Below are 23265 nucleotides of genomic sequence, written 5' to 3' on the forward strand. Positions count from 1 at the left end.
TTTTTGCCAGTGTGTGTGTCAAGCTCAACGGGTTTTGGTGATTGTTAAGACCTGCAAAAATCAGCGTCCTTTTTTATTTTTAGGCAATGAGTTGCCCTGATTGGTATTTTTTTGTAAAAGTGTATATACACATCATCGCTCGTTGTACTCATTGCACAATGTTACTTTTATTGTCCAAAGGGGCAATCAAAAATGAATAAAACAAAATGGAAACGTACATACGTTTGGATCGGTGTGAAGCCAGTGAACAATTTGAGTGGTGGAAACTAAAAGAATATTCATAAATGACTTAGTTATCACACTTAGAATGAGTGTACATTTTTTGTACAAAATACCGTATGTGGGGTATTTTTTTTATTTTTATATAAGCCTCAAGGGCTAGGTGGCGCTGTATTTATAACTGAATGTTGTCATAGAGATACCTTCAGGCCTTGATTATAAGCATACATGTCAAGTGTGGGATTTTTTTTGGAGCATGTACCGTGGAGTTATTAAGCATATCCTTCATTCACGATATTGCTTTTAATGTCCATAGAGGCTATCAAAAATAAATAAAAATATATATATGTTTGGATAAGTCTGATGCCAGTGAACATTTTGAGTGGTGGAAACTAAAAGAATATTCATAAATGACTTCGTTATCACACTTAGAATGAGTTTACATTTTTTGTACAAAATACCGTATGTGGGGTATTTTTTTTTCATGCCTCAAGGGCTAGGTGGCGCTGCATATATAACTGAATGTTGTCATAGAGATAACTTCAGGCCTTGACGATAAACATACATGTCAAGTTTGGGATTTTTTGGAGCATGTACCGGGGAGTTATCAAGCATATCCTTTTTCATTGTGAAACACAAATTTTGATGCCCCGCCCTCATCATATAGTATTTCGAAAAGTCAAAATTTTTCCCCCTGTCGTTGGCTCAGGTCTTGACATGGTCCAGGCCAAGTCTTAACTCAGTCGGATGAAACGTGTAGGAGAAGTGGGCAAAAGTCTGCCCCCTGTGAATGTGCAAAAATCGTCAAAAATGGGACATTCAAAAATTCGTAGCTCACTTCCTGTTCATTTTAGCATATGGGTACAAGAGACTTTTTTGTAGGTCTTGGGCTCCCTCATACACCTAAAAATATTCGGCGTTCTTGCTTAAACGTACAACCGGGGCTGCTTCGTTAAAAATTTCGAGGGGGCGCTATTGAGTCATTTTTGTAAAAATAGCACAATCAACAATAAAATATTGCTCATTTTACCAGGCCAGATGTGTGTGCCAAGTTTCAGGAGTTTCTGTGCATGTTTAGACCCTCAAAACTGGCGTTGTTTTCTTGGCGAACAGCACTTAGCCACGCCTACAGCAATTCGCGAAAACTCACAAACTTCGTGTTGTGACATCATGAAGGCCGAAACCCTCCTCTGAGCAAATATGAGGTAGGTCCAGTTAATGTGTTTGGAGAAAAACGTAGAAGAAAATTCGTAAGAAAAAAAATTGCCACTAGGTGGCGCTATCAGTTAGATGAAATGTAAGTTAGTAGATGTCTTTAGAGCTGGACTCTCATCAAATGTGTGAAATTTTGAGAAGATAGGATCATCTCGGTCAAGTTAATGCAGCTTTTATTGTCACGAAAAATCTTCAGACTTTGCGTCACCGTAGCGGCCACGCCCTTTGGCGAAAAGTTACAATATTCGGTGTGGGGCATCATCAACATCTTAAGGCTTTTCTGACCAATTTTCAACTGGATCCCTTCAACGAGCTCAGCACAGTAGCTAAAAACGTAAAGTATGACATTTATTGTAACCACTAGGTGGCGCTATATGTATAACTGAATTTTGTCATATAGATGTTTTCAGGCCGTGACTATTACGTTGCCTGAGAAGTTTGAGATTTTTTGGAGCTTGTACATGGGAGTTATTCAGCATTTGCTCTTTCTGGAAAAATGAAATTTTAAAGGCAATATTTGATGCCCCGCCCCCGTCATATAGTATTTCGAAAAGGCAAGACTTTTTGCCCAACTGTTCTCTTAGGTCTTGAGATGATAAATGCCAAGTTTGAAGTCAATGGGATGAAAAATGTTTGCATAGGGGGAAAAAGCATGACCACAGTGAATGTGCCAAAATAGGCCAAAGTTGGACATTAAAAAATTCATAGCTCACTTCCTGTACATTTTAGCTCCATGGTCCCAATAGACTTTTTTGTGCGTCTCGGGGTGCTACACGTGCCTGCCAATTTTCGTTGCTCTAGCTCAAACGTGCCGGGCTTGGTTTTTATTTTTCTATGCTAGTCGCGTTGTTATAACGACTTCATAATATCAAATTTTTCGCCGGACCTGAGGAGTGTGCAAAGTTCGGTGAGTTTTCGTGAATATTTAGGTACCCAAAATCGCGATTGTTTGCGGAGAATAAAGAATAATAATAATAATAATAATAATAATAATAATAATTTTTACAAAAACAATAGGGACCTCGCAGCAGTCGCTGCTCGGGCCCTAATAATAATAATAATAATAATTTTTACAAAAACAATAGGGACCTCGCAGCGGTCGCTGCTCGGGCCCTAACTAGAGCTGCGAGCAGCTATAAAGGGCCCTCGCAACCTGGGCCACGTTGGGGTACTTGCACGTCGGGGTACTGGCATGTTGGGGTACTGTCAAATCGGACAAGGACCATCTAAAATGTTTTTGACAAGCTTTGTGAGTGCAAAAGGCCAAAGATGGAGTGCAATTCCCAAAATAAATTCAAAATGGCGGACTTCCTTTTAGGTTTAGCATACGGCTACAGAATACTTTTTGTAGGTCTTAAGCTAATAGGTATGCCTCCCAGTTTTCACAAATCTAGGTCAAGTCATCTTTAGTTGTGTATCGCTTGAATCATACAATTGGAAATGCTCCATAAAAATGCATAGAGAGCGCTATTGAGCACAACGTTGGGTTACTTGCACGTCAGGGTACTGGCACGTTGGGGTACTGTTACATGGAACAAGGACCATTTAAAATGTTAGTTTTTTCCATGCCTTGTCTGTGCAAAGTTTAATGAAAGAGGCCAAAAATTATGTATAATTCCCAAAATAAAATCAAAATAGCGGACTTCCTCTCTGGTTTGGCAAATGGCTACATAATACTTTTTTGTAGGTTTTAGGCTGATAGGGGTCTGTCCTAATTTTCACAAATCTAGCAGAATCATACAATCGGAAATACTTCATAAAAATGTCTAGAGGGCGCTATTTATTGCAAATTGCACAATAAATCTCTAAAAATTCATGTTCATGACAAGTCTGATGTGTTTGCAAAGTTTCATGAGTTTTCACACATATATAGATAAAAAAACAAAGCAGCACTTTACTTGGCAAACAATGCATCGCTATAGCAGCAGCGTGCGACAAAATAAAAAACTTTCGATAACTTTGCATCTTAAACATCTTAAGATGAAACACACCAAGTTTGAAGACGGTCGGATGAACTTTGTACGAGGAGTTCGTTAAAATATGACCCCTGAAAAAGGCCACAAAAAATGGCAACAAATCCCATCGTAAATCAAAATGTCGGACTTCCTGTTTGGTTTAGCACATGGTTCCAAGAGACTTTTTTGTACATCGTGGGCTCTTATGTATGCCTGCAAATTATCATAGCGCTAGGTGAAACGTACAACCGGGAATGCTTCGTTAAAGAGGAGTTTTCTAGCTCAAAATGTGATGCCCGGCCCCTGGGGGACTTCCTGTTGGGTTTAGTACATGGCACCAAGAGACTTTTTTGTACATCGTGGGCTGTTACATATGTCCCCAAATTTTCGTAGCTCTCGCTGCTTCGTACAACTGGGAATGCTTCTTTAAGAAGGATTTTTTTTTCCTTTGCAAACAAGTGCATGCCACGACAACAGCGTGCGACGAAATAAAAAGCTTTCAATAACTTTTCATCGTCAACATCTTAAGATGAGTCACACCAAGTTTGAAGATGATCGGATAAACTCTGTAGGAGGAGTTCGTTAAAATAAGACCCCTATGAAATGGCCAAAAAAATGGCAACACGTTCCAAAGTAAATCAAAATGGCGGACTTCCTGTTGGGGTTAGCATATGTTTCAAAAAGAGTTTTTTGTACCTCGAGGCCTGTTACATATGTCTTCAAATTTTGGTAACTATAGGTAAAACGTACAACCGGGAATGCTTCGTTAAAGAGGAGTTTTTTTAGCTCAAAATGTGATGCCCGGCCCCTGGGGTACTTCCTCTTTGGTTTACCACATAGCACCAATAGACTTTTTTGTACATTGTGGGCTGTTACATATGTGTACAAATTTTCGTAGCTCGAGCTGCTTCGTACAACTGGGAATGCTTAATTAACAAGGATTTTTTTCCTTTGCAAAAAGTGCATGCCAAAACAACAGCGTGCAACGAAATAAAAAGCTTTCAATAACTTTTCATCTTCAACATCTTAAGATGAGTTTAGTTTAGTTTAGTTTAGTTTATTCATTTTTTCCTTTCGGACACATTACAGTTTACATCAATCACATCACATCATTTGCAACATTGACGTCCGAAGGAAGGGTTGACGGGTAGAAGCCGAAGCTTATTCGAGACCCGTCCCCATCGACCCATTACTATAACGCATCAATCATATACATTATTTAGAATAGACATTAATTTTTATCGTTATCCATCCCATACTATCCCAGACACTGCTCGCTCAGTTCATCTTGAATGTCCGTGTGTAGATTGTGGCTAGTCCCAGTCATTTGGCACTGGTGAGTCGGTCCCCAGACGCCACCAGCAAGCCCACCCCGCCAGGCGAGCAGCCAAGGCAAGCGCAATTCTTCTCTTTCACCAGTAGGGTCTTCGCTGACCTCGGATCAGCTTTCACACATGTTGTGCTTTCCAGAAGAGTAGATCGGCTTGCATTCAGCCCATTGCTTTCAAGCAATTTCAGCACTCGATTCTGGTCAGGTAGCACCACTGGTTGCTAGCATGTTGTGGATCTGATGACTCCTGTGCGCTGCCCAGCCTAGCTCACCCAGCAGAGCGGCCCACGCCAGCTGCATTCCAGGAACCAGACCACCAACCCCCATTTTGCGTATTGACAGCAGATTCATTGGAGCCACAATACAGCCTTATCATGTAGCCTTGACTGTTACAACAAATGTCCAAACGGAATTCGAGCCAGACAATATTTAGATTCAAACGGGAACAGCAATACATGTTATCAATGCAGGTGTATAAACAAGAGTTAGCCTTGGCAAAGTCAGCAAATAATCATATACAACTCCAGCTTTGGGTAATTAGTGATGTTGTTGTTGTTGTTGTTGTTGTGATATTGTGAATTACTGTTGTCTCTCAAGCGCAGCCAATTCCTCAGCTCCTTTCGCGATTCGTGTTTTTAGTTGACCAGAGTTATCTTTAGTTTGAATAAAAATTCGGCAGTCTTTTGTCCACGTGCTTTCGATAAGTCCATTCTTTCTCATTTGTCGAGCCTTTTTGGCGATGTCAGCATTTCGTTTGGTGAGATTTTCGTTTATGTAGACATGTTTCCCACGAAGCTTGTGACGGTCTCTCAGAAGAGCAATCTTTTTCTTTCTGTCAACAAACCTGATCAGAACTGCCGGTGGTCGTGTCCCTCCAGTTGGAAGCGAAAAGCACATCTGAATGTGCGCAGGATCAACAGTTAATCCCAAATCTCTGAGTTGAAGTGTCACTTGCTGTTCCACAGTCTCGTTCCCTGAATATTGGTCAGAATCTTCCGTGCTCGTGCTAGCCGCAGCTCTCAAAGGGCCACGGCGCGGCTTGATCTTGATACCGGTGACTATCACATCGTTGATACGAAGATTTTGTTCCAAATCATCCACCTTTTGTTCCAAGGCAACAATGCGTCGATCTTTTTCCTGTGTCTCTTTCTTCAATTGCTGTATTTCCTGAAGAAGTGGCTCAATGCTCTTCTTCATTTCAAGTAATTCGGCAACCATTCCACTGAGTTTTTTAAGAGAAGATTTTATCTCCTCAATCTCGTCGGCTCTTTTTCCGCCAGGCATTCTGCAACAATGTAGTTACAAATCCCAATGCAAAAATCAACAAGTAGTTAGATTCACGAGCGAGTGCAGGAGCAAGTACAGATGCGTCCTTCCTCAACAGATGCGTCCTTCCTCAACAGATGCGTCCTTGAAGTGCAAAGGAGTCACACCAAGTTTGAAGATAATCGGATAAACTCTGTAGGAGGAATTTGTTAAAATAAGACCCCGATGAAATGGCCAAAAAAATGGCAACACGTTCCAAAGTAAATCAAAATGGTGGACTTTCTGTTAGGTTTAGCATATGGTTCAAAAAGAGTTTTTTGTACCTTGAGGGCTGTTACATATGTCTTCAAATTTTGGTAACTCTAGGTGAAACGTACAGCCGGGAATGCTTCTTTAAGTAAGAATTTTGAAACGCAAAATTTGATGTTCCCCCGCCTCTGGCGGACTTCCTGTTGGGTTTAGCATATGGCATCAACAGGTTTTTTTGTAGATCATAGTCTGTTACATATGTGTACCAATTTTCGTAGCTCTAGGTTAAACGTACAACCGGCAATACTACGTTTAGTAAGAGTTTTGAAACTCTAAATTTGATGCCTCACCCCCGTCATATAGTACGTCAAAAAGTTTTGATTTTTTTATCATGATGTTGTCCCAGGTGTTGAGATGGTACAGCCCAAGTTTGAAGTCAATCGGGTTAACCGTGTAGGAGAAGTGGGCAAAAGAATGACCTCTGTACATGTACAAAAATTGGCTAAAATTGGACATTTAAATACTCATACCTCACTTCCTGTCTATTTTAGGGTACACATATCAAAGAGGTTTTTGTTCATCTGGATGTGCTACAGGTGCCACACAATTTTCGTAGCCATAGGACAATCGTAGCGGGACAGGGATCCGTTAAACCTATGTAGGTGGCGCTGTGGAGCCATTTTTCTGTTATCACGTATGGCGACTAAAATATCAAATTTTTCGCCAGGCCTGACGTGTGTGTAAAGTTTGGTGAGTTTTCGTTCACGTTTAGTGTCTCGAAAATGTGATTGTTTGCGGAAAAGAATAATAACAAAGAAAAAGAATAATAAGAATTCCTTGAAAAACAATAGGGCCTCGCAGCGGCACCGCCGCCGCCGCTGCTCGGGCCCTAATAATAATAATAAGAAGAATTCCTACAAAAACAATAGGGCCTCGCAGCGGCACCGCCGCCGGTGCCGCCGCTGCTCGGGCCCTAACTAGAGCTGCGAGCAGCTATAAAGGGCCCTCGCAACCTGGGCCACGTTGGGGTACTTGCACATCGGGGTACTGGCATGTTGGGGTACTGTCAAATAGGACAAGGACCATCTAAAAATGTTTTTGACAAGCCTTGTGTGTGCAAATTTTATCAAAAGGCCAAAGATGGTGAGCAATTCCCAAAATAAATTCAAAATGGCGGACTTCCTTTTAGGTTTAGCATACGGCTACAGAATACTTTTTGTAGGTCTTAGGCTAATAGGTATGCCTTCCAGTTTTCACAAATCTAGGTCAAGTCATCTTTAGTTATATAGCGCTTGAATCATACAATCGGAAATGCTCCATAAAAATGTCTAGAGGGCGCGATTTATTGCAAATTGCACAAGAAATCTCTAAAAATTCACGTTCATTACACGTCTGATGTGTGTGCAAAGTTTCATGAGTTTTCACACATGAAAAGACAAAAAAGCAGCACTTTACTCGGCAAACAATGCATCGCTATGGCAACAGCGTGCGACAAAATAAAAAACATTAGATAACTTTGCATCTGAAACATTTTAAGATGAAACACACCAAGTTTGAAGACGGTCGGATAAATTTTGTAGGAGGAGTTCGTTAAAATATGAACCCTAAAAAAGGCCACAAAAAATGGCTACAAATACCAAAGTAAATCAAAATGGCGGACTTCCTGTTTGGTTTAGCACATGGTTCCAAGAGACTTTTTTGTACATCGTGGGCTCTTATGTATGCCTCCAAATTATCATAGCTCTAGGTGAAACGTACAACCGGGAATGCTTCGTTAAAGAGGAGGGTTTTTTTTAGCACAAAATGTGATGCCCGGCCCCTGGGGGACTTCCTGTTGGGTTTAGCACATGGCACCAAGAGAATTTTTTGTACATCTTGGACTGTTACATATGTCTACAAATTTCCGTAGCTCTAGCTGCTTCGTACAACTGGGAATGCTTCATTAAGAAGGATTTTTTTTCGTTTGCAAAAAGTGCATGCCACGGCAACAGCGTGCGATGAAATAAAAAGGTTTCAATAACTTTTCATCGTCAACATCTTAAGATGAATCACACCAAGTTTGAAGATGATCGGATAAACTCTATAGGAGGAGTTTGTTAAAATAAGACCCCTATGAAATGGCCAAAAAAATGGCAACACGTTTCAAAGTAAATCAAAATGGCGGACTTCCTGTTGGGGTTAGCATATGTTTCAAAAAGGGTTTTTTTGTACCTCGAGGCCTGTTACATATGTCTTCAAATTTTGGTAAGTCTAGGTAAAACTTACAACCGGGAATGCTTCGTTAAAGAGGGGTTTTTTTAGCTCAAAATGTGATGCCTGGCCCCTGGGGGACTTCCTGTTGGGTTTAGCACATGGCACAAAGAGAATTTTTTGTACATCTTGGGCTGTTACATATGTCTACAAATTTTCGTAGCTCTAGCTCTTGGCTCTTCAATGTGAACGATGGGAACCGAGTCTTTATTGACACGTTCAGCGACAACGACAAGCCGCCCCCCGCCACCCCTTTCCCACTATAGTGCGCCAAGCATTCGCTTTCGGAGGGAGTGGCTTAGCACATTACAGTCAATCAAACAATTAACTTGTAAGTAGCTCGTTAAAGGTACACTCAGTATTATACAGTGGCATCTAGTGGTGAAATAAAAAGTCATTCATTTAAAAATAACAAATGTTTGTGTTAGTAGTAAGTAAAAAGATATGTTGTATCGCATAAACATACTTTTTAAAAATATAACGGTAAGTATATAAATCACTAATTATTTTACATGACCGCGCCTCACCTGCTAGTGTCCGCCATGTTTCGCCACCATCTTTCTGCTACGGGTGCCGTCAACGACAAATTTCAGCGCTCCATAATCTTAACGCGTTTTTGGAACGCCTTTGCAGACGCACTTCCGGTTTGTATGGCGACCGCATGTACACGAAGAAGAAGAGTTTCCGGTCCCCGAAGAGAGCATTATCAAGCATCACAATTGCTTTGGGAATTTATTTTATTTCAGCGCGACAAAACAAGAGTTTATATTGTAGCCGCATTTGCCAGATGGAGAGAAATGAGGAACAGACTAGGTTTGGGACGTGCCGGTGCCTTCGACTGCTTTCTACTTGACCGGTAAGTAAGAGTACATTTGTGTTTACGTTTTGAGAGCGAGAGAAAAAGTATACACCGTACTAATTAATACGATGTTCGTACCTTTGTTTTACGATCACTGTAGCTGTTGATTAGCAACTCCGCACCACTCGAACGATTTCGTTATGTAGCTACTTGCTTTGAAAAAAAAAAAAAAGATTCCCGCTGGCACGTTATATTTAGAGTAAATGCGCAAGTTATTGTGTAATGTAATGTAACTGTGATTTCGGAGGTATATTTGCCCATAACTTCAATGGAGAATCTAAAGCATACTGTATTAGTGGAGGAGTTGAAAATTATTATTTTCGTTGTGGTTGGTGAAAATAGTGTTCTCGAAATTAATTTTCGGCAGGGAATAACTTTCTGGACTTAAATGCTGGCTGTACCGTAAGCACTGCTAGAGTCTGAACTCTCTCACTCAAGTGTGTACTGGTCCATTGTGTAATTGGGTGCACAAGAATTTACAGGCTGCTACGTTTTCCACGGAAACTCGACAAGCAAGCAGCCTTTGCATATTCTATGCAGTCAAGTTACTTTTATCTAGCTAATACAATGTTTTGGGCCCAAAAACTAAAGATCTTACCTCTATTTTGGGGGCTTTGTTGGAAAGTTGGTGACATATAGTAGTATCATCAATTATTTTATTTTATTTTATAATTTTTTTTTTGTTTGTGTCACACTAGATCAACAGCCAAACTTGAGGGGTTCCAGAACCATATTCTGATGTATACAAGCATTCATGCACCGTTTAAATACATCACCGACCTGCAAGAAAAAAAAATATCAAGGGGAGAGTCAGCAGCCAAATTGGAATGCCCCGAATGAGGACACTTGAATGGAGGACCCCAGAAGGCTTTGGTGTTGTACCACCAGTATCTCCACCTACCATATCTGAGCTGCAACAAACTGAAGTCAGCCGACGTCTTGGTATGTCATTTACATATGGACGGTATTACACACTACATTAACTTTTTGTGTGAAGCAATACGGAATGGTCACATGTACAAGCACCACTTGTTTTACACAGGACCTGCTGACCAGGTGTCTGAAGCCATGGAGTGACTCCTCCCTCACTTTCCTCAGCAAGCCTTTGAAGAATATGATATCATCGTTGGTGGGAACATGCCCTCACTCCATAACATGTACTTGTGCAGTCAAGGAGCATGTAAAACTTAATAAAACCAGCAAACATTGAAGTGACTTCATTTTTACTGCAGTCTGTTCACACAATCAATGGACAAGCCTTCCTTAATTTTGCCCCAATAACATCATAGAGTAGGCGAAAAGTAGTGTTACAGATCATACTATGTGTTCGGGAGAGTTTGAGGAATGTTGCAATGTTAATGGGGGACAATGTCAGCACACCCACACACACACACACACACACACACACACACACACACACACACACACACACACACACACACACACACACACACACACACACACACACACACACACACACACACACACACACACACACACACACACACACACAAAAACATCATGGTATTGAGTTAATCAGATATTTTAGCTGTGTACAACACATACCTGCTCTGTAACACTACTTTTGGCCCAAACCTGTATGTCTATTTTCCATATTTTGAAATGCACAGCGTATTGGTACATTTCTGGAACAACTGCAATTCATGTAGCTCATTATCTCTTTGACCGCCATAAACGTTTAAAGACGTTCAGTATAAACCTAGAATTGGCCGCCATAGACGTTAATTGACGTCTACTATGTTTTTTTATGGAAACGGGTGGAGGAAAGCCTTGGGCAGCTGTGCTCCAAGTATCAAGCCGATCGGGTTACTATAATGAGTATTCCTGGCCACTAGATGGCTGTGATTAGTCTTTTGGACAAGATCCGGTAGGAGACAACAGTAGAAGAAGAGAGGCGGAGCTAGAGTGTTGAGGGGGAGAGAATGGCTAACTTGGCTAAGGGAGTCAAAAAGGCTGCAGATGGCAATCAGCTCACGCTTGATCCTTATTTTCAAAGCTCAAAAGCATCGACCAGTGCTCAAGAGCACAGTGATGACGGGGTTAAGTCATAGTTGAAGCGGTGACGCGGCCGTTTCGACCACGTCCTAAGGCCCCACCGGCTAGCGATGCTAATAACGTCCTAAGGCCGCACCGGCTAGCGATGCTAACACCGGAGAAAAGTGGTGCACAACTTAGCACGTCTGCACAGATGACGTTTCATCGGACGATGACGACTCCTATGGGTCCGATGCAAGACAGTCTTGGACAGTCTTCCAAAGAACGTAAAGGTAAGCGCTAACATGCTAAGAGATTGCTAGTAAGATTACTTTACTAACTTTTCGGCCATCTGCTAGCAGCGTGTGTAAATGTGCTGATATACACTAGAACATCTATTACCTATACAAACGTGAATGTATATTTTATAGATCGTGCTCACAGCAACGTCCGACCGCTGGTTCTACGACAAAGAAAGGTAAAAAAAACAAAAAAACAAAACGTTTTCAATACACCGCAACAAGCTCCCCCTCATAGGGACCAAAGTGACCCTTCTCACAGTGAGCAGAACAAAGGTAAAAAGAAAAAAAAAAAGATTCTCCACAGCTCTAATAAAATATTTGATGGTAAACGTCTCTATAATTTACAGAATGTGCATCAACCAATACATCGAAGAAAAAAAGGTAAACATGCACACACACACACACACACACACACACACACACACACACACACACACATTGCATCACAGTGCTCTAAAATAATATATGATATTGAAATGTATATTTGCAGATCCCAAAGATTCTGGCTGGCTTGAAGTTGATGAATTCGGCTGGCAGCCAACCCTCTTCCCCTTTGCTGCAAAACCAGGACCAAGGGATGCTGCAGCAGAGCTGAATTCCCACCTGCCAGCTGACATCCTGGAGCTCTTCATCACGGATGAACTTCTCCAGCACATCGTTCATCATACCAACCTCTACGCAAATCAGTCCATGCAGAAGCAGACTGACAAAAACTGTTGCGCACGTGTAAATAGTTTGCAAAGAGTTTTCCAAATTGTTTGTTCGGATTGCTACTGTTGCATGTAAATAAACTGTTATTTTGCAATCAAAAAACATTTTTTATTGTTGGGGTAGTGTTTTATAGAAGTTTAGGTGTTTGTAGAAGCACTCATGCAAAAAAAAAGTGCCAAATTCACTAGAGTGCATGAAATAACATCGTTTCACAAAAAGCTTGATTTCTCCGTATTTTGGAAGAAAATAGAGGATTTGGGTGAAACGAAGGTGTTTTCTATTGTTGATTACTGAAGATCCGAATAAGGTAGAAACAAACTTTTTTTTTTAGATGAAAGATGAGACTTCAATCTTTCATTTGGTAGTATCCGCGTTTCCATAGTCCTAACACAACATTTTCTGTGGAGCTTGAAAGATCGGTAAAATTCTGTAAATCAGCTGGCAGTATAGGGGTTACCTTTTCCGAAAATGGCTGGCAGTCAAAGAGTTATATTCTAACAGCATTTATTTATTTTTTTTAGTTAATATGTTCATTTCATGTAGACTTTTATTTTACTTTATTTTATTTATTCATTTTCATGTACTGTACCTTACATTCATTGGCCAATGAAGAATTCCTTGTCATTGCAAGAATTTATAATAATTCTCCAGGCTTTTGATGTTTTACATTTCTGGTCATGTAAAATAGTGTTAGGTTAGGTGTCGAATGAACACTGCATGTTGACGCCAAAGGAAATAGTATTTTTTAGTTATTCAAAATGTACAAATTAACACACAACAACAATATACAAGTTATACAAACTACAACAACAAGTGTCAGACATGGACTAATTATATGCCAGGTAAAAAACCTTTGTATTGTCCTCGAGGATCTGGGAAAGTGTCACTTATTTGCCACAAGTCACCAAGGTGCTGCAGTCTGGGATCCAGGTACAGGAAATCATGGTGGTGCTGATGTGTCAGCAATGTGTCAAAAAGTATTTCTTGGTGTCAGTCTATCGGCTGGACTTGGATATCTTCATGTTCCTCCATGGTCATTTCCTGTACGAGTCTCTGCAAGAAGGTAACAATTGTATGTCAGATGAGGTACCAAACAATGAACTGAAAGTCACTGAGCCAATGAAGTACATTATTACATGAGCAAGACTATTTGTGAAAGCCATGTAAATTCCTGCACATCGAAGTACAAGGAAGCTGTCGTATCTTCAATCAAAACTAATTAAGTTGCTTAGTGATATTTATTAGGTAAAATTGTTCAATATGGTGACAAATCGATATCTGAGTAAAGGGTTTCAAATGTTTTTGTAAGCAGCACTTTTCTGAGTGGTTAGTAGCAACAAGACACGGGGGGGGGGGGTTACGAGTCTGAGTTGCAGATGTGTAGTTCAGTTAACACCATTATTTTTGTACGATATACTAAACATATCAGCAAACGATGTAATCTAAATACCACATATTCCAAGCAAAGGTATGTTTTGAGCCATTCACATGCATGCTCGAATGGAATTATTTTTCCAAGATGACATAATTGTACGTTACGAGACACCGCGTTCTCTTCCGCGTTCTCTTCCTCGTCGTCTCCCTCGCCCCCTCCTCGCCCTCTTTGAGATGGTCCACATGTCTATAAAACATATAACATAACTGTGTGTTCTCTGTTGCATGGTTTAGTTGCACTAACAAATATGAACATAGATAGCCATTATCATTAGCTGACGTACAGTATTTCCTAACAATGCCGACAAAAATATTAATTCTGAAATTAAATGACTAAATCACAAATATTAGGGATCTGTACAGTATGTCTAACAAATGCAATTCACTTACGTCATCACTCGAGGGAATACCAGAAGTTGTTTGCGTTCTGTTCCGGTGAAATTGGTGGTAGGCTGTTGAAGTAGGGTCTCTCTGGGACGCCGTAGTTCGTGTGCTTAAAATCATTGCATTATCTTGTTTGACCGATAGATGGCGGTCGGGAAGCTACACACTGCGGCTTTAAGGTCTGAAACACGCAAAAAAAACAACAACAAAAAACACTGCTCGCTGCGCGTGTCATGCATGGCAGAAGTGAAGAACACAACAACTACGGTGACAGGATCGGCCGGCGAAAAACAGCAACAAGTGCGGTGAGCCGGGGAGAGGAAAAGTTCGCCACAAAGTAGAAGTGAGTAATTACAGAGTAGATTTGATAAATGACAGCTAGACAGTCAAAACACGCTCGCTGGTGCAGGCCAATGTATGTAGTGTTGTACATACACATTTATATCTTCTTGTGTTCTATAAAATTATGAAACCTTACTGAATGTTATTTTTTAAGACTATTCCATATGTCAAAATGAAACTGAACGGCACAACCTGTCAAGCATCACTAGTCCTACAGAATTGTGGTGTGAAAGTGGACAGGGAGATTTTTCACGACTCACCCACAGCTAAAGGGATGACCTGCTGCTTAGTGGTTTAAAAGCATGGTACTAAATAAATAGTCGAAAAGAAGTTTGAAGTTGAGTTTTTAGTGATATTTTTTTATCAATTAGTTACACAAACATGATCAATAAACCATGCAAAACTTTATTGTTGATGAAAATACACCTCGAGTCTGATGTACAGTGTTCCCCCGTTTTCCGCTGGGGTTAGGTTCCAAAAAATTTGTGAAGCTGTTAGCTTTATGTTTGAAATTTATTATGCATGTTTTAAGGCTCTAAAACCCCGCACCACACAGTTTATACACTTTTCTTGAGGCATTTACATTTTCTCAAATTCTCTCTTGTTTAAACATTCTCAATGTTCAAACGTTCATAAATGTTATACAATAGGTATATTACTGTGTAAAAAAAAAAAATTAAAAAAAATCTTCAAAACAGTAAAGCCATGAAAAGTGAACCGCGTTATAGCAAAGGAACACTTAATTTTGTAAAAACATGTCCTCTTTGATGCTGACAGCCTGACTAATTTGCCGTTCCTACTGATCACTTATTAACAACCCAGGGTTACTGAAATGTGCTATTTATTTAGCTGACAAAAATTGCTATTGTGGGTCTGATGTCACTTTAGTTCCATTGAATAAAATCTATGGGAAGAGATTTGTCTAAAATCTCACTGTTTCAGAGGAAAATGGTTTGCTGACAAGCTGGTTGATTAGTTATCCAAAAATGAAAAGCAGTTGGTTGTTAATTACATGCAAATGTGTTTTTTGTCTTCTGTATTTATACTTGTTTAACCAAAAAGTAGGCTATATACTGTACAGGTAGGTTTTTATTTCTATCCAAATACCCGATTATTCGCTAGAATTTTCAGTAGGATATCCGAATACCAAAATATTTGATAGTTGCAACCCTAATAATATTAATTTTGAGTTGTTTTGAGGCACGCCCACACACCTTATTTCACCAACCACCCCTGTCAAAACTAGATTGCACCCCACAAGTCATATTGCACACGCTGCACCCCAACTTCAAATTTTTGCCAACATAAATAATAATTTATTATTATAAAGTCGAGGACTCCGGTTCGAGTCCAGGCTCCGGCCTTCCTGGGTGGAGTTTGCATGTTCTCCCCGTGCCCGCGTGGGTCTTCTCCAGGTACTCCGGTCTCCTCCCACATTCCAAAGACATGCATGGCAGGTTAATTTGGCGCTCAAAATTGTCCCTAGGTGTGCTTGTGAGTGTGGATGGTTGTTCGTCTCTGTGTGCCCTGCGATTGGCTGGCAACCAGTCCGGAGTGTCCCCCGCCTACTGCCCAGAGCCAGCTGAGATAGGCGCCAGCACCCCCCGCGACCTTTGCGGAGGAATAAGTCTGTTTGGCCCAAAATGAGCTTACATTTTTATTTTTTTTGCCTTAATATTTTCAAATGTTTAAACATTTTCTTGCTTTGAACAAAAACATAATCGTTTTGAATAATCGGGATTTCAATTATTACTACAATAATCGGGATTATTATTGTTTCCATAATCGAGCAGCCCTACATATACATATATATATATATATATATATATATATATATATATATATATATATATATATATATATATATATATATATAGTGGTAAAATGGTTGTTGTCCTGGCAAAAACTCAACTAAAACGACAGTTTTTGTTGAACAAAAACTAGACGAATAAAATAACATTACCTTGTACTAAAATAAAGACTATGCTCGATTTATAGCTGACTAAAAATGGACTAATTAAAAGTATGATGAGGTTGACTAACTGTGATAAAAACTAACAAGCGTGACTGAAACTGGACTAAACCTTCGATTAAATTAAAAAATGGTTGACAAAATTAACATTAGGGAGAACTTGAAAAGGAGGTGCAATCAGTCTGCTGGTTTGACTTTTTCCAGCGCTCGCCTCGCACACTCAGTGGGGGACGGACCAGCGGTTGGTTTGTGCATGGGAGAGGAAGGACGAACCGGGAAGAACATCCATCTCTTTGACAAATGTATCTTGCGCTCTATCCAGGATTTTGTGGGAGGTTTAAGAGACACGGCATAGAAACACAACTGACTCAAAGTCATACATGAACTTGGCTTCTTTCTGCCATGATGAAGTTGTTGCATCATTGGTAAGCCAATAGGCAAATCCAAGCAAACAAATTGCTTGAAAGCGTGGCAATTATCGAGTGGTGAAAATCGTCTCCTTGGGAGTCTGCCATCCCACGAAACGGTCAAGCATCCATCTTGGAGAATAATCAACTATCCAGAAACATGGACTAACTTATAGAAGGCGGAATTAGGAGATCACAGATAATTCTTTAGGTCGAGAAGCGTTTAACCCCCCCCCCAAAAAATAAAAAATAAAAAATCACACAAATGTCAACTTGGGGTCGAACTCAGTTGCCAACAAGCACGTTCAAATGGGAGTGGCACAAGACAAATCATTAAGTACCCCTGCACAATATGATGAGAGGCAATGCAAATAATACTCAAAATAATAATAAAAAAAACAACTATGAAACAATACCTTAAAATATAACAAAATAGTAGATAATACACAAAAGGTCTCAGGTAGGAAATATGAAAAAAAAAAAATAGCAAAAAATGCAAATATCCTACAAAAATATATTTCCAAATTTAAAAAAAAAAAAAAAAAATAGGGAACAAATTATTAGCTAAAAAATATTTCAATATTAGTAAACATGTTATCTTTACACCAAATAATTAGATACACTTGAACAATCTAAGAGCCCATGCAAATAATGCTCAACATAATACTAAAAAAAAAAGACAACTATGAAACAATATCTTAAAATATAACAAAATAGTAGATAATACACAAAAGGTCTCAGGTAGGAAATATGAAAAAAAAAAAAAAAAAAATAGCCAAAAATGCAAATATCCTACAAAAAGATATTTCCAAATTTGAAAAAAAAAAAAAAAATAGGGAACAAATTATTAGCTAAAAAATATTTCAATATTAGAAAACATGTTATCTTTACACCAAATAATTAGATACACTTGCACAATCTAAGAGCCCATGCAAATAATGCTCAAAATATCAAAAAGCCAAAAAGGAAAAGAAAAAAAAATCTAGATGAGACATACAAAAATATTCAGAATAAATAAATAAATAAAAAATAACTGACAAATACAGAATTGAAAAAACTAAGGGTGTATTCAGTAGGGGTGGGACAAAAAACCGATTCGACCGAACCATCGTTCGTCAAGGGGAGCTAAACGACCGTATCGGTAGCAGACTTGTCAACCGATACAAAATCCGCCGGGAATCCTTAGATACGTTGCTTGTAAAGCTGTGGACCGGATCTCGCGTGGCTGTGAATCGGTTGCGAGTGAGGCTTTATGGTTTTCATAACAATAGCAAGAGTTCTGCACCGTGCTCTACTTGTTTTGTTTACATTTCAGTAGCATCACTATTCAAGCTACTTCCGTGTTTACAGACGTTACGCGCACCTTTTTTTGGGGGGGGGGGGGGCTACCGTCAACGCGTGTATTTCCCATGGCTATCGAGTTCTTTCGGTGCACTTGTATGTCCCGGGCCGGTGTTGGTATTGCGCGCGAGCCAAAAAGAATAACTCCCGTGACGATCCAATGCATGGATTCAAACGACACAGGTATGTCCCACAGCCAACACACCAGCTAAGCTAAAAGCACACTGCAAGTATCTCATTTCTCAGTTTGTGGCTCCTTGTCAATGTACACAACTAGCATGAGCAGCAGATAGGAGAATTGAAACGTGCCCGCGATTACGTCATCAAACTCAAGATGAACGACAGCCCCAAAAAACAAAATATAAACAGTAGTGATTCCGTGGTCATCATCGCGTCTCAGATTAAAAAAACAAAAAAGATGTCATACATTAACCAAAAATGAATATGATGGCAAAGAAAAACAAAAATTGTTAAAAACAAAAATTGTCGATAAAAAGTGAAGGGCACTTTTGGAAATATTTTTGGATATATTAAGTTGTTAAAATGTGTTTGATAGATTTATTGTTCCATAAGGTGGCTTCATATTTCTTTTGGCTGGACGGTAGGTTTATTTCATGCCTTAAATTTATGTTTCTGAAATACTTCACAATGTGGACATATTCTGTTTAATTGTGTTGGTGTCTTTTTAAAGGTTAAATATTTATATTTCAAATTGAATTATCAGCCTTTTGTTTTCCTGATCCTTATTTTGAATTAAAAAAACAAAACAAAACAAAAAAACAATTATAACTGTCAATAACGACTAATACATATTTAAACTGATATATTTTTCAGTCATATCGCACAGCCCTTTGTTGCGGTCCATTTAAATAATTGATTCAATATATAAAAATATAGAAGACATTGTTGTTGATCTTTTTTTAACACATTTGTAGATACTGTAAAAATTTGTGGTGTTTTAAGATTAATGTTTACAATCAACAAATGTCACTATAAGTTTTGAATATTGAAATTAATCGTATCGAATGGAAAATTGTATCGTGCCCAAACTTAATCGAACCGTATCGAACCGTTCTGTTCTGAAAGATAATCGTTTTTCAATCGAATCGCAACCTGTGTATCGAGATACATATCGAATCGGCCTCATGTCAGAGATTCCCACCCCTAGTTTTCAGACCAGAAAAGTCCTTTAGTCTGCTTGTTTGGTCCAGACCAAAAGCAGACTTTATTTTATTTTTTTACTTTGGTGCGGTTCATATTCACACTGTGCTTTTTGCAAGTGGACTATATTGCGTAATCGCGTCGACCCACGTGACGATCCGTGCTCCCATTGGACAAAAATGACGAGGGCTGTACGCGTTTGAAACCCGGAAATCGCGGGAAACATGAAATTCCGACGTGCTGCATTACTGCACTGCATATTTGTTGCATTGTTAGATGCAAGATATATGCGAGCGTCAGGGGCCGCTCATTCAACGGAGGTTCCGCCACGCTGTTGGTAATTTTGGAAAGCGTGGTCGATTGTATGTAGTAAACGGAGGAGCAGTTGCGCTCCGCTTACCCCGCTCCCACCACAACATGCTGACGGCTCAACAGAATACGGATGATTATGAATTAATTTAGCACAATATTCACTACCGGGCCAAATTTCCCCCCCGCGATACTTGACTACAGTGGCTTGTTAAGCCCAAAAAGGCGCGTATGTCCAGCAGTTGGAGTGGAGCAGCCGTGGTTTGTATTCAGACTGCAAACCGAACCGCGCCAAGTGCGTTTGGTAGCGGACCGAGACCACATCGAAAGGTCGGTCTCGGTCCGGTTGTTTGGTCCGCACCAGAATTCATTTGTGTGTGTTCAGAGCTGCACAAAAGGTCCAGACCAGTGTGGGAAACGATTTCTGGTCCATTTAAAGCGGACCAAACAGTGCAGGTCTAAATACACACTTAATTCAAAAAATCCAGGGAAAAATACCGCAAGAAGATATGATCAAAAAAGTATTTGAAAAGGATACAAGGGAACAGGGTTGGGCAATAGAAAGAAGGCTTAGGCATTAAAAAAATAAAAAAATAAAAAATAAAAAAAATTAAAAAAAAAGAAAAAAATTTGAAAAATTACACATATAATGTAATAAAGATTTAAACTACGGAACTATTAACTCATTTGCTCCCAGAAACGTATAAATACATTCTACTTTCAATGTGCAAGAGTCCCAAAGACGTATTTTTGTGTTTTGTTTTGGGGGGTTTTTTGTATGCAGAATGCTTTAATGCAGCCCCGGAACCAAAGAGAAAGGTTGAAGCAATGGTAGTTATTATAAAAACGGCTATCAGGTGGCAGCAGAGTATAAGAGATCAATCAGGGCCATGTTGCGACAAGATCTTTTTGCCAGTGTTTTCACCAGGTTTGTGAATAATGCTGAAACGTAGCTATATTCTAATGCTAATTGCTGTAAAAAGGAAACATATACAAATATACCTTTTGTGATGAAAGAAGAGACTTTAATCTTTCGTTTGGTAGGTTCCATGTTTTTACAGCAATAGAACAGAATATTCCGTGGGCCTTGCAAAAATCAGTCAAAATCCAGTAAAACAGCCGGGAGTGATTGCTTCTATCAAAATGGTTGCTGGGAGTGAATGAGTTAAGAAAAACATATTAGAAAAATCCACATTCAAACCACATATTAAAAAATATAAAATATTAGCCAAGAAAAATCCATAGGGAAAATAAAAAAATATTCAAGAACAAAATCGACAATATTTCAAAAATTGTATCACAACATAGTTTTAAAAAGAAGAGGAAACATAAAACAACAAAACAAATACTAATGATAAATAAAATAACCGGGTGAACATTTAAAACATTAAAAGTATCGAAAAAAAATTATAAAAAATTCAGAAAAGAACTATTAAATACTGTACATATAATGCCAACTTTTGGATTGCTATACGGAAGGTAAAATAAGGAGCTGGACACACTGCGGTGACTTGGTTTCAAAAAGAAGAAATTGGTTACTTTGTCAGGAGCGACCATTGCAAAGCTGCCAACCTGAAGTGGACGTCTTGGTTGAAGTAAGGCCAACGCAGCGTGTCTTGACTTGATTTTTCGTCAGTCTGTCATACACGCACGCGTCCACTCCCTGGCATCTGCACGGGCTCCTTCAAAAGCCTTTGCAGATCAATCAATTACATGGTTGCTCCAGCAATCAAACAAGGTTATTATCAGGGTTCGCCCACCTGGAAGGGCCTGGGCCCCCAATCAAAGGCCAGCTCACTCATGTGACGCTAATGCCGAGTGGCAGCTCATGTTGTCAGGGGATTGATTGAAAGACGCCGGGAGGGAAGGTGGAGGAAAATGAACATCTGGAAATCATCCGCAAATTGTGTCCACAACGCATCCTTGTTGCGAGTTTGTGGTTGCATGTAACACAATATCCACCGATTGTTGACCATACTCACGGTATATGTGCTGTTATGCGCATTTGATGAAAAGATACACAGAAAATAATCATATTGCGGCAAAGCTGCAGTAATATATCAATTTTTTGTAGATTAAAGAGATACTTGACTCATTGAATCATTTTCAGCAGTGAAAAGTTCACATTCTGTCCAGAATGAATTTGATTATTTTTCATGTACAATTAAAACCCTTCAAAAGTAATTGTTCTACTTGCTGTCGACTGATGATGACATCACCTGTGCTAAAGAAGTAGGTAACATCCAATCACGGCTCACCCGTTTTCTGGGTCAGCAAACTGAGCCATGATTGGTTGTTATGTCATCATCAGTCGACAGCAAGTAGAAACATGACTTTTAAAACTAATGAAGTTACCACATTACTTACAGACAAAATATTACCTTTTTACTGCTGTAAATGGCACAATAAGTTAAGTACCCCTTTAAAAAAATAATATTTGCAATTCAATTCAGCTGATGCATTGTGAGTAGCGTTTTAATTTTTCCACCAGCGGGGTATATATTGCAAAGTTTCATGTTAAGCGTTGTCGCCGTTTGTGGGCCCTTTTCATGTTCTCCCCATGGCCAGCCAGCCCAACAAAAACAAATGTGAGCGTGCTCTTATGCAAAACGACCAATTCAAAGCCGACTACTAACAAGCCATTCATCGCACACGCACAATTTAAGTCTTTCTTGCTTGCTTTCTTCTTGGCTCTTATCTTGTTCTACTCTCAATCCACCAGTCCGTTTGTTCCTTTTGTTTAATCATCTTTCCCTTCTGTGCTTTTTTTCTCCCGTCGCCTCCATCTGCTCCCGCCTCCATGTTGTTGCTTTCTTTTGTCGACTTCATTCAGCTTCGCGCGAGCTTGTGACCTTTTCTAGTGTAAATTCCTTCCTGACAACACTCTGTTTGATGTGTGAGGACCGGGGGGGGGGGGGGGGGGGGGGGGTTCATCATGGGAGAACAGATGGGAGGGAGAACTAAATGAACTCATTTGCTCCCAAAAACGTATAAATACATTCTATTTTAAATGTTTTAAGTGTCCCAAAGACGTATTTAAACGTTTGGTTTTTTTTTTATTGTTTTTTTTTATGCAAGAACATACAGAAGGCTTTGATGTAGCCGCTCAACTGCAGAGAATGGTTGAAGAAACGGTAGTTATTACAAAAACGGCCAGCAGGTGGCTGCAGAGTAGAAGAGATCAACCAGGGCCATGTTGCAACAAGCTCTTTTCCCCACTGTTTTCACCAGGAATGTGAAGAATGATGAAACTTAGCTATCTTCTAATGTGAATTGCTGCAAAACGGAAGCAGATAGAAATGTACTTATTCTTCCTGATGAAAGAAGAGACTCTAATCTTTCGTTTGGTAGGTTCCATGTTTTGAAGGCGATAGAACACAATATTCTGTGGGTCTTGCAAAATCAGTCCAAATCCAGTAAGCAACGGGAATGAAGGGGATTGCTTTTGTCAAAATGGCTGCTGTGAGTGAATGAGTTAAGTGCTGCTACAGTAATAATGCTACTTTTTTTCTCCACAAGTACAATTACAAGTACTTATTTAAGCATTTGCCGATATCTCGCAGC

At 39.5% G+C, this 23265-nt stretch overlaps 1 protein-coding gene and 3 long non-coding RNA genes across 4 annotated transcripts in view; 2 read left to right on the forward strand and 2 right to left on the reverse strand.

The window, feature by feature from the left end:
• The window catches only part of exoc4 (exocyst complex component 4), a 378154-nt gene that overhangs the window by 154698 nt on the left and 200191 nt on the right, over nucleotides 1-23265 (reverse strand). The window lies entirely within an intron of this gene.
• Nucleotides 9101-10554, forward strand: LOC144004192 (uncharacterized). The gene is made up of 3 exons (XR_013279229.1): nucleotides 9101-9340; nucleotides 10042-10285; nucleotides 10386-10554. It is a non-coding gene; the product is annotated as an uncharacterized LOC144004192 (long non-coding RNA).
• On the forward strand, nucleotides 10725-12497 carry LOC144004191 (uncharacterized). The gene is made up of 4 exons (XR_013279228.1): nucleotides 10725-11631; nucleotides 11770-11913; nucleotides 11988-12021; nucleotides 12131-12497. It is a non-coding gene; the product is annotated as an uncharacterized LOC144004191 (long non-coding RNA).
• LOC144004193 (uncharacterized) lies at nucleotides 12873-15806 on the reverse strand. Its single transcript, XR_013279230.1, has 3 exons — nucleotides 14176-15806; nucleotides 13891-13972; nucleotides 12873-13404 (listed from the first exon to the last, which is right to left on the reverse strand). It is a non-coding gene; the product is annotated as an uncharacterized LOC144004193 (long non-coding RNA).

Source organism: Festucalex cinctus, chromosome 16, assembly GCF_051991245.1.
Source record: "Festucalex cinctus isolate MCC-2025b chromosome 16, RoL_Fcin_1.0, whole genome shotgun sequence".
In the NCBI taxonomy this organism is placed as follows: Eukaryota; Metazoa; Chordata; class Actinopteri; order Syngnathiformes; family Syngnathidae; genus Festucalex; species Festucalex cinctus.